This window comes from Octopus bimaculoides, chromosome 1 (assembly GCF_001194135.2).
Source record: "Octopus bimaculoides isolate UCB-OBI-ISO-001 chromosome 1, ASM119413v2, whole genome shotgun sequence".
In the NCBI taxonomy this organism is placed as follows: Eukaryota; Metazoa; Mollusca; class Cephalopoda; order Octopoda; family Octopodidae; genus Octopus; species Octopus bimaculoides.
In genome coordinates, this window is record NC_068981.1 from 39,785,982 (window position 1) to 39,801,433 (window position 15,452).

The following is a 15,452-nucleotide window of genomic DNA, read 5'->3' on the forward strand; positions in this document are numbered from 1 at the left end:
TATATATATATATATATATATATATATATATATATATAGAGAGAGAGAGAGAGAGAGAGAGAGGTATATACATAGACACGTGTGTATATGAATACATAATGCGTACGTACATATATTCATATATACAAAAGCTCACAAACGTACATGAGCAGAAAGAGGGGGAGGGACAGTGAGAAAGAGGCACAAAAATTTAATTTAAAATTCCATCCCTTTCTTGATACTATATTATACTCCTTTATTGACACGATTTGATTATCTGATTTTGAATATCAGTTACAAAAAAATCTAGATGTTTATTTATTCCTGTTGAATCTTAAAGAATATCGAATAATAATTTCAGAAAACAACTTGCAAACGATTTTTCTGAAGCTGCTGTGGAAAATGACAAAAAAGGAAACCAATTTCCTTGAACTTATTATAAATTAAACCAAAGCAAATATTGAAGGCAGATTTGTTTTTCAAATATTTTGCTGAATTACTCCAGAAATATTCCTGCTTATAGCGCTTTTGATTTATTTTCTCGTGAATTTTAATTTAACCGGAGAAGATATGAAAATATATTAACGTTGTGTTTACTTTGAACTTAATTATTAAAATTAAATTTATTTTATTTTCTACTTAATTAAAATCATTCGGCCGAAAAGATTAGACTATGTATGACATGGTAAATATAGTAGCAAGATGCTAGTTGATGTTGTACGTCATTTAATTATTTAACAAGAAAACTGACATTCACTTCAACAGATTATTTCATAAACTTAGATTATTTAAGTCACGAGCCTAACGTCTTTTGTCTCTTCCTTGTGTTTCTTTCATTTGTTTACATTAGCAATTGAGATGATTAATTACTTTTCATTATTGTTAACACTATAGCTAGCTAGAAACCACATTCGCTGCTTATGATTTCTACAATTTTATGTGAACTTACTTTCATTACAATAATATTCGAAATATTTTTTTTATTGATATTCTTTGTAACTAAATTTCCAATCTAGTCGTTAATTATTGGATTGGTTGATATCATCAAATAAAATTACGCTTTTCTTGGCAACACATTTGATTAATTTTCGTTGTGATTGTTGTCGCTGCTATTGTTGTTGTTCTTGTAGTAGTAGTAGTAGTAGTAGTAGTAGTAGTAGTAGTAGTAGTAGTAGTAGTAGTAGTAGTAGTAGTAGTAGTAGTAGTAGTAGTTGATTTGTAGTAGTAGTAGTAGTCGTAGTAGTAGTAGTAGTAGTAGTAGTAGTAGTAGTAGTAGTAGTAGTAGTAGTAGTAGTAGTAGTAGTAGTAGTAGTTGATTTGACGAAAGTTGCGACGGTGGCGATCCTAGTAGTTGTTCATGCTATCGACAATGATACAGCGTTTTAGCATTCACTGTACCACGAGGCATACTAACAAGGCGATATTTTATATTTTCCTTTAATTGCAGATTTCTTTAATTAGGAAAATATCATAACTTTATAGAAACCTAATAGACGTAGTACAATTGGTCAATTAACCTCACTTATAACTGCATATAATAATCTAGTGAAAGAACCTTTGATAATAAAATAATGAAGAATAATTCTGTAATTCGTAAGAAAGAATCGTTTCTGTGAATACCCGAGTTAAAATCACAAATGGCAAAATTATATTGTTCATTGCTTTCAAGCAACAAAAATTTAAGCTATATAACAGAAATTGTTATCTATTTCTCCTATATTCATTTTTCTGAAAATATTCTAACTACTTAAACTCTCAACTATTGCATAGAGTGTATAACATCAGTTTTTGTAGTTTATATAGATATATGTAATCATGAGAGTGATTGTGACTATTTTGGAGAATGGAAATGAAACATACCTATGATCAAACGCATTCCAGCCGTGACCATCACGTATTTGCAAGGGTATTTTTGACTGCATTATCTGGCGGAACATTCGCATTTCTGATTCGATAGGGTGAGTTTGAGGGAAAAATTTCTGATACTGCTAGCAGGTTGAGAGGCCGTGCCGAAACTCCTTCGTTTATTTTGAAAGTCACCTTAAAATGATATTCAACTTACAACTTCTCATTGTTTCCTGAAAGCCTTGGTTTCAGTGCTTTATTTTAAAGCGACAATAATTAAATATTAATCATCATCAATTCCTCTTTCAAAACACAATTATTAAAATCCACTCGTTGATTACAATAAGAAAGAAAATCAATGAATTTATGGGCGATTGATGTAGGATACTATATGCCACATACAGTCAAAAGCATGATCAATCTAGCTATCGAGATCGAACCAAATCATTCATTTTTCATAAAACCAAATAATCTGGTATGGTATGAAATAGATACATGACAAATACTTCATCCAGTTAAATCAAACCAAATATCAAAAGCGAAGTCCCTTGCCGTCAACAGCGACGGATCATTAGCAATACACCAAATCTCCCTCATGGTTTGGTTACTTAAGTATTTCATATCTGGCTGCATCTTAATGTGGATGTTGCACTCAGTACCTTCTTCAATGTTTATCCAACTTCTGTACTATCCAATGTGAACCAACCCCTACTGACTCACAAATCCCCTTCACAACCCCTATCCACCTCACGTTCGGTCATATCCAGAGCCCAAATTCATTTGCTAATACTGAGTAAACCCATAAATGTTCTAACGTTGAACACTCCCAACATTTCAAAAGAACTCAAAGATTAACTATTGCGTATCACCTTATTTCTCTTTTTAAACTATTTCAGAAATTATCTTTTAAACCTCAAAACAAATTTACTTCAACAATCATTTTAAGAAGATTAATCTCCTACATTAGAGAGTTTATAACAGCGAAGAATACAAAGTTTACAAATTCTATTCTGATGGATAAATCCATCGCTACTTCAGAACCGCCCTACTTGAGAAATTTATTTTCTCTCCTTGAAATCCATTCAATATTTCCTTATTATAGGTCCAAGCACTTATGAAAAATATGCGATGCAAATTACCGTCCCAAAATAATATATCGCTCGAACAATAGTTATTGGGAAGTACGAATTTGCTTTATGGAGTTAAAGTTGTATAACATTTAAATGTGTAATATATTTATCTGCATGTTTTTTAAATAACATTACCCAATGTCCAATAAAAATTTTACTGTCGACGAAAAAGTTATATCCTGTGTAATATAAACACCTGTCCTGGGTGTTTAAATGCATTGAGAAAAAAATACATGACTAAAGTTCGTTGAAGCTTGCTACAAATCTTCTGCTCTTACATGAAACTGTAAGAACAGAGCAAAATCATTATTAGATTTCTGGTAGCTGATTCAGTGTCGTTGTTTCCTCAATCAAACGGAAAAAAATTCAAATTTACGTTTTTATAAATTATTTCTAATTTTGAATTTAACATTTTATTACCAGCTATCTAGCTAACTTCCATTTATCTTCGTCAGTATGAGTATAAGGAATGCACTGACGTATTAAAGAGAGTACATTACTCCCTCGAATGGGAAGCTAGCGTTTCGCGGCTTACTTTCCATGAAAGGTATTCAATATATTTCTCCATATCTGTGTAGATTTAAGCATTCTAGAAATAAGCACTTGATATTGAATTAACACGAGGTTGTTGCAGCAAATTTGAATTCATGAATCAATCACCTAACTAACTGAGATAATCGAAAACGAATATTTTGTATTTTATAAATAATTAACGTGATAAGAACTAACAGAAAATCGCGTGGCAATTGAAAATGTTTGATATATCGAAATGTTTGAGTCCACAATGATCTGATAATCGTTGCATTATTTATGACTTTTGAAGTAGATCATTTTTCCCTTGTTTTAAAATAACATGGAGTGCATTACTAATTATAATTTAAAATATTGCTGTTGCAGTTTTTGTTAGCTTTTGCTTGATGTTACAACTACTGCTTACCTCTAATTCAATTAATATGGGGCAATACTAATCTTTATATTCAAGTTGTAACCACGCCACCTTTATCGCCAAGGAATAGCAGATCTAGAATTTCACGGAGAATTGGTTGCTGTTTTTAGACATCGTGTGACCGCATAGGTTTTTCATATCCTCGCTGTTGTTTTAATTTGGGCATGTCTACGCTGTGCTTATGAGTATGCAAATCCTTTATCACACATAGCATTAGTTCCACTGATGAACGTATGTACTTTATGTTTTCTAACCAGAATCTGATTTTCGGCCACACACGTTCTTTCGGATCTCAGTAGCCATATTTTTTTATTTATTTTAGATGAATCTGTGAACAATGTTTGTTGTCACTGCAGCATGGCTGTTCCTACGTTACTACCATTTTTAACCCCATCGCTTGTTTTTCTATATGTTGCGAGCTAAGACGAACTGACTGCTATGTCTAACAGACAGGTGTCCAGTACAGGCGAAGGGACATACTCTGTAAGCAGACTTGTCACTGCTAGATGGGAGTGGCTCGCGTCTCTGCTCACAATATATCGGACAAGGTTGTATCGATAACGAGGTGGAGATGTGGTGAGTTTAAAAAATGATAGTAACGTAGTTCCGTACGGAACAGCCATGTTGCTGTAGCAACAAACAATATATATATATATATATATATATATATATATATATATATATATATATATATATATAAGTTTGAAAACGCCACTATATAAAATAAATTTTAATTTATAATTTTCTCAGAGATATTTTACATGTTTCGGTTCTTGAAAAAACGAACTTGATCAAAAATACATATTTTTAAAACAATGTAATTAAACGAAAAGTTCATAATTGTAATTAAAAGAAAAGTTCATAATTGTTTCTTACTGATGTCAACATAGTCCACGTGGGAGCGTTTTTTGTGTGGGGACATAATGGCTGTCTAGTGCGTTGACTTGAATCTATTAGGGTTTGTGGATAATTCTTATTTTTTAGTGTAGCTCTGAGTTCCTGGAGACGTGTGTGTCGGGTGTTTGTGTCTGATACTATGGTGAAAATCCTTTTGTCTAAATAGAAAAGGATGTTCATTCTCGTGTGCCTAGGGTGACATGAGTCAAATGGTAGGTACTGTTTAGAGTTTGTCGGTTTATAATAGATATCCGTCTCTATTTTGTTGCCGATTTTCTTCATGAGGACATCTAAAGATGGTAGTTTTTCCTGGTTATGTTCCATTATGGATTTGATGTTTTCATTAATTCCATTTAGTATTATTTTAAATTCCTCAAGTTTTTCTATGCTTTAATCCCAGAGGATGAAGCAGTCGTCGAGATATCTTTTCCAGTTGTTCTGGATATAGTTGGAGAAAGAGTTTCTATATTTTTCGACTGTTTTCTGGTAAAGAACTATGTCGATGTAGCCCATTACTAGGTTAGCAAAAGAAGGTGCAGTACGCGTACCCATGGCTGTTCCCGATTTTTGCCTCTCTCCTTTTTCAATTTTTCCTATGTTTTCCCAAAATACGTCTCGCTTATCCCCGGAATCAATTCCACATAAGTGTGACCATTGTTTCCTAGGACACTTAAGCAACATTTAGCTACCTTGTAATTATTCCCCTAGATCTTTCCTTGTATAGATAGATAGATAGATAGATAGATAGATAGATAGATAGATAGATTCTTTTATTTTTTTACTTGTTTTAGTGATTCCTCTACGGCCATGCTACAGCACTTCCTTGAAAGGTTTTCATCAAACAAATCGACCCCAGAACTTAGATTTTAAAGCCAAGTGCTTATTCTATCGTTTTTTTTTTGTTTTTTTTTTGCCAAACTGTTAAGTCACGGAGATGTAAATACACCATCACCCGCTGACAAGCGGTGATGGGGCATTTCCAAAGTGTTGATGTGCCATTTTCTGTCATTCATAGAACTGTCGGTATCTTTGAGGATACGGGTATTTCATTATAATTATACTTTGTAAAACAGAATTTTCATCTAGAAAATCGTTTTAACGAAAATTAGTAAGGGATGAAACGCAATGTCAAAGGAATGGACAACCATGGACAACCCTTCTGTTTTTCAGATTTTGTTTATTCTAACTAAATTATTCATTGTCCATTTATAAGGTGATTGTGTGTGATCTATAAAACATTGGTTACTATTCTTTGTCGGTCGTGCAATTATCAGGTATACCTACACGTTGTCTCGTAATCAATAATTGTTTTCATTTTTTCTCAGGTGTTTTCTATAAAACAATATACTACGTATAGTAAATATTTACTTTTTATCTTTAATTTGTAAAGTTAATCTAAATTATTTATGTGGCTGTTTTTACTTAAAAATAAATATTGTTAATCATTTATTTAGATTGCGAGAACAAAAAAACTTTCTAATTAAGGTTAGTCTTCTAAGAATTATGGCTTCAATGATGCAGTAGAGTATTGATTAACTCTATTGTAGTATCTATTTCATACTTTACGGTTCTTAGTTCAAATCTTCACCGAAAACACTGTATTTTGTTTTGTTTTATCCATACGTTTGCAAGTTTCTGTTATTCTATTCTTTTAATCAATATCTATTATCATCAAAACAACAGCTACGAACAGAGAGAGTGCGTATACATTCATGTCTACATATCATCAATTACCATTATCATCAATCAATACCTTCATCATCATAATTTTACGTCCTCTTTCTGTGCTAGCATGGATTGGACTTATCGCAGACCGAATCAGTTCTTATTTGGAGTTATTGATTTTCTATGCGGGACTAAGGACTACATCTTGCTCATATACTGCATTTTTAGATAGATTTCGACGGCTAGATGTCTTCTTAACATAACCATTTTATAAGATTCTAGCTGGACCCGTGCCGTCAAAAATGACGGCTAATTGTAGTATTTTATAGAAAAATAGGGATGGTAAATCAAATTAATACACTTGTCTATGTTATCTAGTGGTTGTCTTTTGAGCACGCACACACATACACGCATATACTCACACAGAGTTGAAACGTTGTTTGATTTTACTTTTCGGCGTTGAATGTTCATCATCCCACTTCCATTGCACACACATACACACACATATTCACACACCTCCCTTGATAGCCTTTTGCAACTGCCTCAGTATTGTACTCTCCATTGATGACGTGGCCCTTTTGAAGATAGTCATCAAAACAACGCCTTTTACATCCCCCAAAACTGAGACCATCACCTGCCCTACAGATGAAACGAACTTGGCCTTCTTTGGAGCAAGTGAGGAGAGGTGTTCCCACTGCATGGATTGTCTCTTTATCTCTGGCTCAAAGTGATAAACCCAACACTCATCCTGGGTTAGGAAACGTTGAAGGGAATTAGCTGGATCTCCCCCACCCACCCCAACAGTGTCAGATTTTCCCGTGATGTCATCAGCCTGATGTGTTTTTGATCGGGTGTCAGAAGACGTGGCACCAACCGAGCAGAAACCTTCGTCATTCCAAGTTTATTGTGCAAAACATTCTCGACTCTCACGGATTATGCTAATAGCATTGGCACTTTCAGGACATCCAGCCCTCGGGCCATCTTCAAGACACTTCTTTCCTCTCCTAAATTCAGCTGCCCACTTTTGCATTGTTGATAGAGCCGCTAATGTAGCAACCATATCAGCATGAATGTCTTTGGGTGTTAAACGCTTTATTTGCAGGAGCTTGATAACACTACGATGTCAAATCTTGTCCATTTTCAAGAGAAATCGCTGCTAGTTTTAAAGTCTTCTTTAAAAGTTTTACATTCAAAGTCTTTTTTGAATAGTCAGATGCCAGTTTACCTGCAAAGAAACAATGTAGTTATTAATAAGTAGTTTTGAAATGAATGCATGCAAGATTTCACAGCTCTAGCATCACTACTTCATAGTCAACTTATGAATAATATATGGTGAATGAGGAAACAGAATGGCGATCGATAGAGGCGTAGATGATACGTGTGTGTGTGTGTGTGTGCGTGTGTGTGTGTGTGTGTGTATGTGTGTGTGTGTCTGTGTGTGTGCGTGTGTGTGTGTTTGTGTGTATGTGTGTTTAATTGTGTGTGCTTAATTGTACAGCCTGGATTTCATTATAGACATTTAAAAAACCATAAAACAAATTAAAAATCTAAAAACGACTGCGAACCTACTAGTTGGAATCCAACTATACATTTCTGGTTTTGCGGCAAAATAATTTTTTTTTTCACCATTTACTGATTACTAACTTTTGTTTTATTGTAATTCTTATTTCTTTATTGCCCACAAGGGGCTAAACATAGAGGGGACAAACAAGGTCAGACAAATGGATTAAGTCGATTTAATTTATCGACCCCGAAAGGATGAAAGGCAAAGTCGACCTCGGCGGAATTTGAACTCAGAACGTAACGGCAGACGAAATACCGTTAAGCATTTCGCCCGGCGTGCTAACGATTCTGCCAGCTCGCCGCCTGATTGAGTAGAGATGGTATTTGTCTTATTGCAGTTATTTTTTGGTTTACTACTAAACATTTTTACCATGCGCTTAAATATATCGTCTTTTTACAAACGGTATCCTTCGGAAATTTTCCAGAGACATTATTTTAAGTTGCCTAAAGGCGGCGAGCAGACAAAATCGTTGGCGCATCGGAAAACTGCTTAATGGCATTTCATTCAGCTTTGCGTTCTGAGTTCAAATTCCAGAAGTTGACTTTGCCTTACATTCCTTCGAGGTTGATAGAATAAGTATCAAGTGATTACTGGGGTCGATTTAATCGACTAGCCCCCTATCCCCTAAATTGTCAAACCTTTTGCCTATTGTAGAAAATATTTATTATGTTGCCCAAGGGCGTCGAGCAGTCAGAATCGAAAAAATTAGCAGTATTTCTTCCGGTTTTACGTTCTGAGTTCAAATTCCGCCTTGGTAGACATCCTTTTCGGAGTCAAAAAAATAAGTACCAGTTGAGCGCTTGGGTTGAGATAATAGGCTTAAATATTCTTCTCTGCTAACCTGGAATTATATCTGGAAGCATGGATGTTCCGTTCATTATGTTTAAACAAATCTTATTCGGGTATCTTATGTGCGAGACGGGCCACTCGACTTGAAGAAAATTCTAGCCTGCAAAGTCATACGCTGGTTATCTTGATGTGAGACCACCATGTCACACACGTATGGTCGTGAGGCATGTTCCTGGTGTAGCCTTATCAGACAGGTAGTCGTGATGACTATATTGGGCTTCGTATATTTGAACACCAGCGTCATTTTGATAGCATATGTTTTTCTCTCACTTGATAAGAAGAAGAAGAAGAAGAAGAAGAAGAAGAAGAAGAAGAAGAAGAAGAAGAAGAAGAAGAAGAAGAAGAAGAAGAAGAAGTAGTAGTAGTAGTAGTAGTAGTAGTAGTATTTCTTATTATATATGTGTATATATGTATGTATATTCGGTTGGGAGTATATGATTTTTGTTAATAATTTTGGATCTCGCAGGAATATCTTACGGAAGTGATTTGTGTGTTATGCCCTGGTTTATCTAATGTCGGCCCTGATTGAGCTGACAAGGCGCGATCATTCCCAGCTTAGCTCAAGTTACATCGAGGATTATTCTGAAGACAATATTTTAACTAGGCGCGTGATATGAGGGAGTTTTGAATAAATCCAGTGATCACATGTAGGTCACTTTTGCTGATGCTTGTGTGCGTGTTCGTGCGTGCGCACGTCCATACGTATGGGGTGCCATAAAATTGTGTTTTCTTTATAATAGCCGAGACTGACTCGTCTTCCCAATTGAGACGATTCACTTTTGTTAAATCCTGTCTGCAATTGACGTGTTGTTATTCTGCAGATATACAGGATATTCGATGCATGCAGGTAGTTTCTTTTACGATAAAACTAAATCCACGCATCTGATATTTATCTCAACCAAGCCATTATATTATACCTGTTTGCAAATTACTAAGATAACTGGAAATGATTATTTTTATTTGATATTTAATATTGGTAATGAACCATCATGTCGAGCACATGTTTGTTTCATCTTCCTCCATAATTACAAAGAATGTCAATAATCTACAGTTTTATACATAATCATTCATTAGAATATATGTAATAGAAATTATTGTGCTTACACAAATCACAAATATATGACAGCAACTATTTGATTAAAATGCTAGGATGTATCCCTTGAAATATATAGCGATACAGATGTAATATCCTGCCTGTATTGATCACAGTGCTTATTTATCTAACTTTAGTTTTATATTTACTCATTGAACTAAACTAAACCGATGTCGAGCTTTTGGAGATATTATGTGTTCCAATATTAGAACTATAACATATAAATTTAATCTGGATATATTTTGTTTGATGAAATGTATCTACCATTCATTGGTATAGCATTATAACTACGCTTAACAGCATGTGTTAATATACTACTTAGTCAACTTATTAATAAATCCACCCAGGCATATTCCATACAAGTAGATATTTTATTTGATAATCACAACATATATTCTACAGCAGGTTCGGAAGTTATTAAAACTACAAATTGAAAATACCTCTTTACTTCATACTCTCTTTCATTCTCTTCTCTCCTTCCACTCCTCTCTCTCTCTCACACACACACACACACACACACAGTGGTTAGGGCAGCGAACTCACGGTCGTTGGATCGCAGTTTCGATTCCCAGAACGGGTGTTGTGATTGTTTATTGAGTGAAAACCCTAAAGCTCCACGAGGCTCTAGAAGGATGGGGGTGGTGAAACCCTGCTGTACTTTTTCTCTCACTCTTTCTTTCTGCTTTTGTTGTACCTATATTTCAAAAGGCCAACCTTGTCACACTCTGTCACGCTGAATCTCCCCGAGAAACGTTAAGGGTACACTTATCTGTGGAGTTGCTCAGCCCCCTGCTCGTTAATGTTTCTAGCAGGTTGTTCCGCTGATCGGATCAACTGGAACCCTCGTCGTCGTAACCGACGGAGTGCCACGATTCATGAATTGTAAGTAAATGCAAGTGGTCGTATTTTGAGGATTATACTTAATTATTGTTGCTAATATGTTCCACAGAATGTAGCCATTTCGTTGTATGCTACTATCTAACCAATAAGATATATTGATAACGTACATTAAAGAATAGTTACTGTAGATAAAATCTTACGAGAATTAACTAGAAAGAAGAATGTTTTTTTTTAATTGTTTTCTTTTACAGGACATGAATTGTTGATGCAGCAAATATAATTCTTCACTTAGAGTGTCGAGTTGATTTTTTTCATTCTTTCTTTAATTACCCCATTTGAAAATTCCTGAATTATTAAAAAACTATATTCTTGTTATTTTATGCTCTTGAAAGTACGATGAAAAATTACTCCTTCCGAAACACGGGCGTTGGCAAAAACACCTTGTGACTTATTAATAATCATTGATTAGGAGAGAAGTGAAAACATTTCTTCGGCGTAATATGAATGGTAGTTTGAATCTATTAGCTCTAAAGTAATTCAGAGAATAAGAGCTCACACGACTTTATTTCTTCTTGTATTGATTTCAACACCAGAAAAATTTCACTAGCATTCTTGTTCCATTCTAAAATTTATATTTTAAAAGCATATTTTTTTTCAGCAGCACAATAAAGGCAGAAATTTTGAACATTAGTGGTATAACTTTGAAAGACATTTCTGATTCACAAACTTTATCGAAAATATCAATCAATTGTCTCATTTGGATTTGTTAATGTTAAACCCAAAGAGAGTTGTATTTGATGTTAACATTCATTTCCTGGATACATCCGTTATTTTCCATTCCGTTCGTGTCCCAAATGATGAGTTACAATGCCATATCATGAATTATTTATATAAATCATATTGTTAGCAAACAATTGTATGTGCTGCAGGTTTAAAAATTGCTTCTTGGATCTGGGATCCGTGCCTGTCATGCACCTAAACTTGGGCTGTCTATAGATCATGTATTGCATATATAGACAGCTTATTTTTGTTTTCTGACGTCTACTCAAAATAATTGGATACTCCTATTCAAATCGACAGATAATTTTCTGGCATTCTGTCATAGCTACCCTAGATAAAAGGAAAAATCTACAACTCTGTTTTGCTAGGTTATTTATGAAATTTCGCTTACGTTCAAAACTGAATATAAATAATGTTTTTGGCTATTGTAAAATTATACGAGCTGAGTTGAAGATCTTATAAAGATGATTTTATGTTTTATTTAAAAAGGAAAACTTGCTTTGATGAGGAATTTATAACATTAAAGTATATGTATGTTATCCTTCTCCTTTACAGATAGCTAGTAACGGTATAATGAAACCTTAAAACTTATTGTAATATTATATTTCATTATATAATATGTCGCGCACAGAAATTCAGGAAAGACGAGATTTTGAAAAATCATATGTTCTTGAGTAAATGTTTGTATATACACAAAGCAGCGTATATACAATAGCTTTTCAAACGCGTAAATTGAAAATTAGCTTCTTTAGCTGAGATAGATTGTTAAAGCTGTATTAAAGGGATTATTTCAAATAGCAATGGAATTAATTTTGAGAGCATAGCACCACCAAGTGACGCCCTGATTTTCCTCTTTAAATATGATTTTATTTTATTCAGGGAACAGTTTTTGATAAGGCTTTTCATATCAGTGTCGTTTCAATTACGTGAAAGATAGATTTCTATAAGAATGTATAACTTGTGAAATAATGTTAGTGGACATAATGATGCAACAATACAAATATAACGGAGAAAAAGAGAACTTGATACGATGTCTATTCATATCGTATTTGCTATGAATAATGTAAATTATAGTTAATATTAATCAAATTTAAATGTTTATATATATATACCTTCTCGAGTTTCGAGTAGATTTATGATTTTGATTTAGCCTTTTGGTTTTCTGTGGTATCCCCCAATTTCTTCATGGATTAGAAGGATAATGTATAAGCTGGCTACAAATTACGTAATATTATATAAGGCTATAATTAATATCCGCACTTGCTTTATGAATTATTAATCTGCAATGTACCAATTTTCAACAGAAGATAAGATGAAATTAAAAGAAATAGTTGACATTTAACTATCTTTTAACAACTGTATGTTGACAATTGAAAGCAAACATATACGTTGTCTGACATTAAATTTGATGGTATGTATGGACAAGGCAAGAGAAATCTTAGCGCATAATACATTTAAGCGGTTTTCTCTTAATTACTTCAGATTCAGAGGAAATATTTTAACAAAAGTATTCTAAACACTTCTTAGTTATAAGTACTTTCGTTCTATACAGCACAGAATTAAATGTATTTTGTTGTAGTTATAAATGATTTGTAGCGAGAGCTAAGTATCTTTTATTCAAGTCTGGGAGAATCTAACACCTCTAATGGCTTCGCTAGCTACAGACCGTTTTGCATGCAAACATTCATGTATACATAGGCACAGGAGTGGCTATGTGGTAAGTAGCTTGTTTACCAACCATATGGTTCCGGGTTCAGTCCCACTGCGTGGCACCTTGGGCAAGTGTTTTCTACTATAGCCTCGAGCCGACCAAAGCCTTGTGAGTGGATTTGGTAGACGGAAACTGAAAGAAACCCGTCGTATTTGTGTGTGTGTGTGTGTGTGTGTTTGTGTGTGTGTGTGTGTGCGTGCGCGTGTGTTTGTGTGTTTGTGTGTGTGTGTATGTGTGTGTGTGTGTTTGTTTGTGTGTGTGTGTGTGTGTGTGTTTGTATGTGTGTGTGTGTGTGTGTGTCCACCATCGCTTAACAACCGTTGTTGGTGTGTTCACGTCCTCGCAACTTAGTGGTTCGGCAAAAGAGACCGATAGAATAAGTACTAGGCTTGCGAAGAATAAGTCGTGGGGTCGATTTTGTTCGACTAAAGGCAGTGCTCCAGCATGGCCACAGTCAAATGGCTGAAACAAGTAACAGAATAAAAGAATACATACACATCAATAAACATATTTCCCTGTTTCAGCTGTATCCGTGCTTAATGTCACTGAGACTTGTATGAAAAACAAAGAAACTGGGAGGAAACGAAAACTCCGATTTCTCGAGACAGGTTGTGGAGCTCTACACGGTTGCTATGCCTCATAACAATAACACCTAAATTACACTCGTATCACACTCTACTGCAGTAGTTCTCAACGCTTCAGGCCTAGCAGTGCGCCAGAGATTGAATAATTACTGACACAATGCAGATTAAATTTTTTAAATCAGCACTGGTGCTCTTCGCATTGGAAGTTAAACAAAACTATATTCTACATTAAAAGTTACTTAGATTACTTAGATTATTTAGATACGTTTTAGCCGAAGTTAGCCTAGGACATATCTAATTTAATAGCGCCACCTGGAAGAGATACACAGTCAGCTCTTGGACTCCATAGCCCATTCGAGCAGAGAGTTATTGTTTTCAGAGACATATCCGGGTGTTGGCGGTTTGTCTGGTATTTATTGAAGGTAATCCTCTAGGGACCGTTTGAATGCCGTGAAATCACTTTCCTTCTTTATGTTGGCTGGCACGATGGTGAAGTGAGCAGGGCCAGTTGAGGTGAAATAGTTCTGTCTTAGTGTTGAGATACAACACGAACATGATTTCTGTAGTGGACGGATGGCACGGGGGCCAAGCCTCGGATGGATTTTAAAGATGATACCTATATCATTTGGACAACGTTGATGGAATATTTTCCCACATTATACAGATGATATAGCGCTCCCAACGGCGTTGGAGGGAGTAAAGCCTGAGCTTTTTGAGTCGTAGCCAAGGCTTGTCATGTCATCTAATTTTTGGTTTTTGTGTGTGCTATTGATCTTTGGGGAGCTTCAATTTTCCTAATATTCTGTATCGTGGTGGGGGAGCACAGCGGACAACAGTATTCAAGGTGGGAGCGAGCAAAAGTAGAGAAAAGTAGAATAACGGTAGGGGTATCTCTAGACCGGAAGGCCCTGAGGATCCAGGAGCACTTCGAAAACTTTCAGAAAACTACTGCTTACCTAGTTTTCATAAATCATATTTGTGTGTAGAAAAATTATGAATATCACATTTTAAAGAGGTTCAAGTATTTGTATAGCTCTACTAAATCTTTAAATTATATATCTTAGTAATCGATGATACATCATACCGAGCACCGCTTGAGAACCACAGCTCCACTGGCTAAAAAGATCTAGAAGTATAAGTCTGAGTACAGCATCTCATGACTGTTAGTCCAAAAAACTACATCATAGTTAATTTCGAGTTAACTAGAGGAAAGAACCCCCAGTTTCGGGATCCATCACTTAAATAAAAGTGTTACCAATGGATTGAGCATATTACAACATGCACATTCATGAAATTCTTCCAGCGTCAATATCTAATTCCGACAGAGTACGGCTCTCAGGCAAACTTTCCGACTGAAACTGCGGGAAAATGCTTTAAAGCTTAACTAGTGATTTTCTAAATGCAAAGTACGTTAGGGAATAAATTTACAGTTTATCTAATTACTATAAATAGTATTTACTGTAGTGAAACAAAAATATGAGTCTCTTATCAACGGACTATACATGGCTTGCACAGAATGAAAACTCAATTCATATAATAGCGTTATCCGTATATGAAAAAAGTCACGTT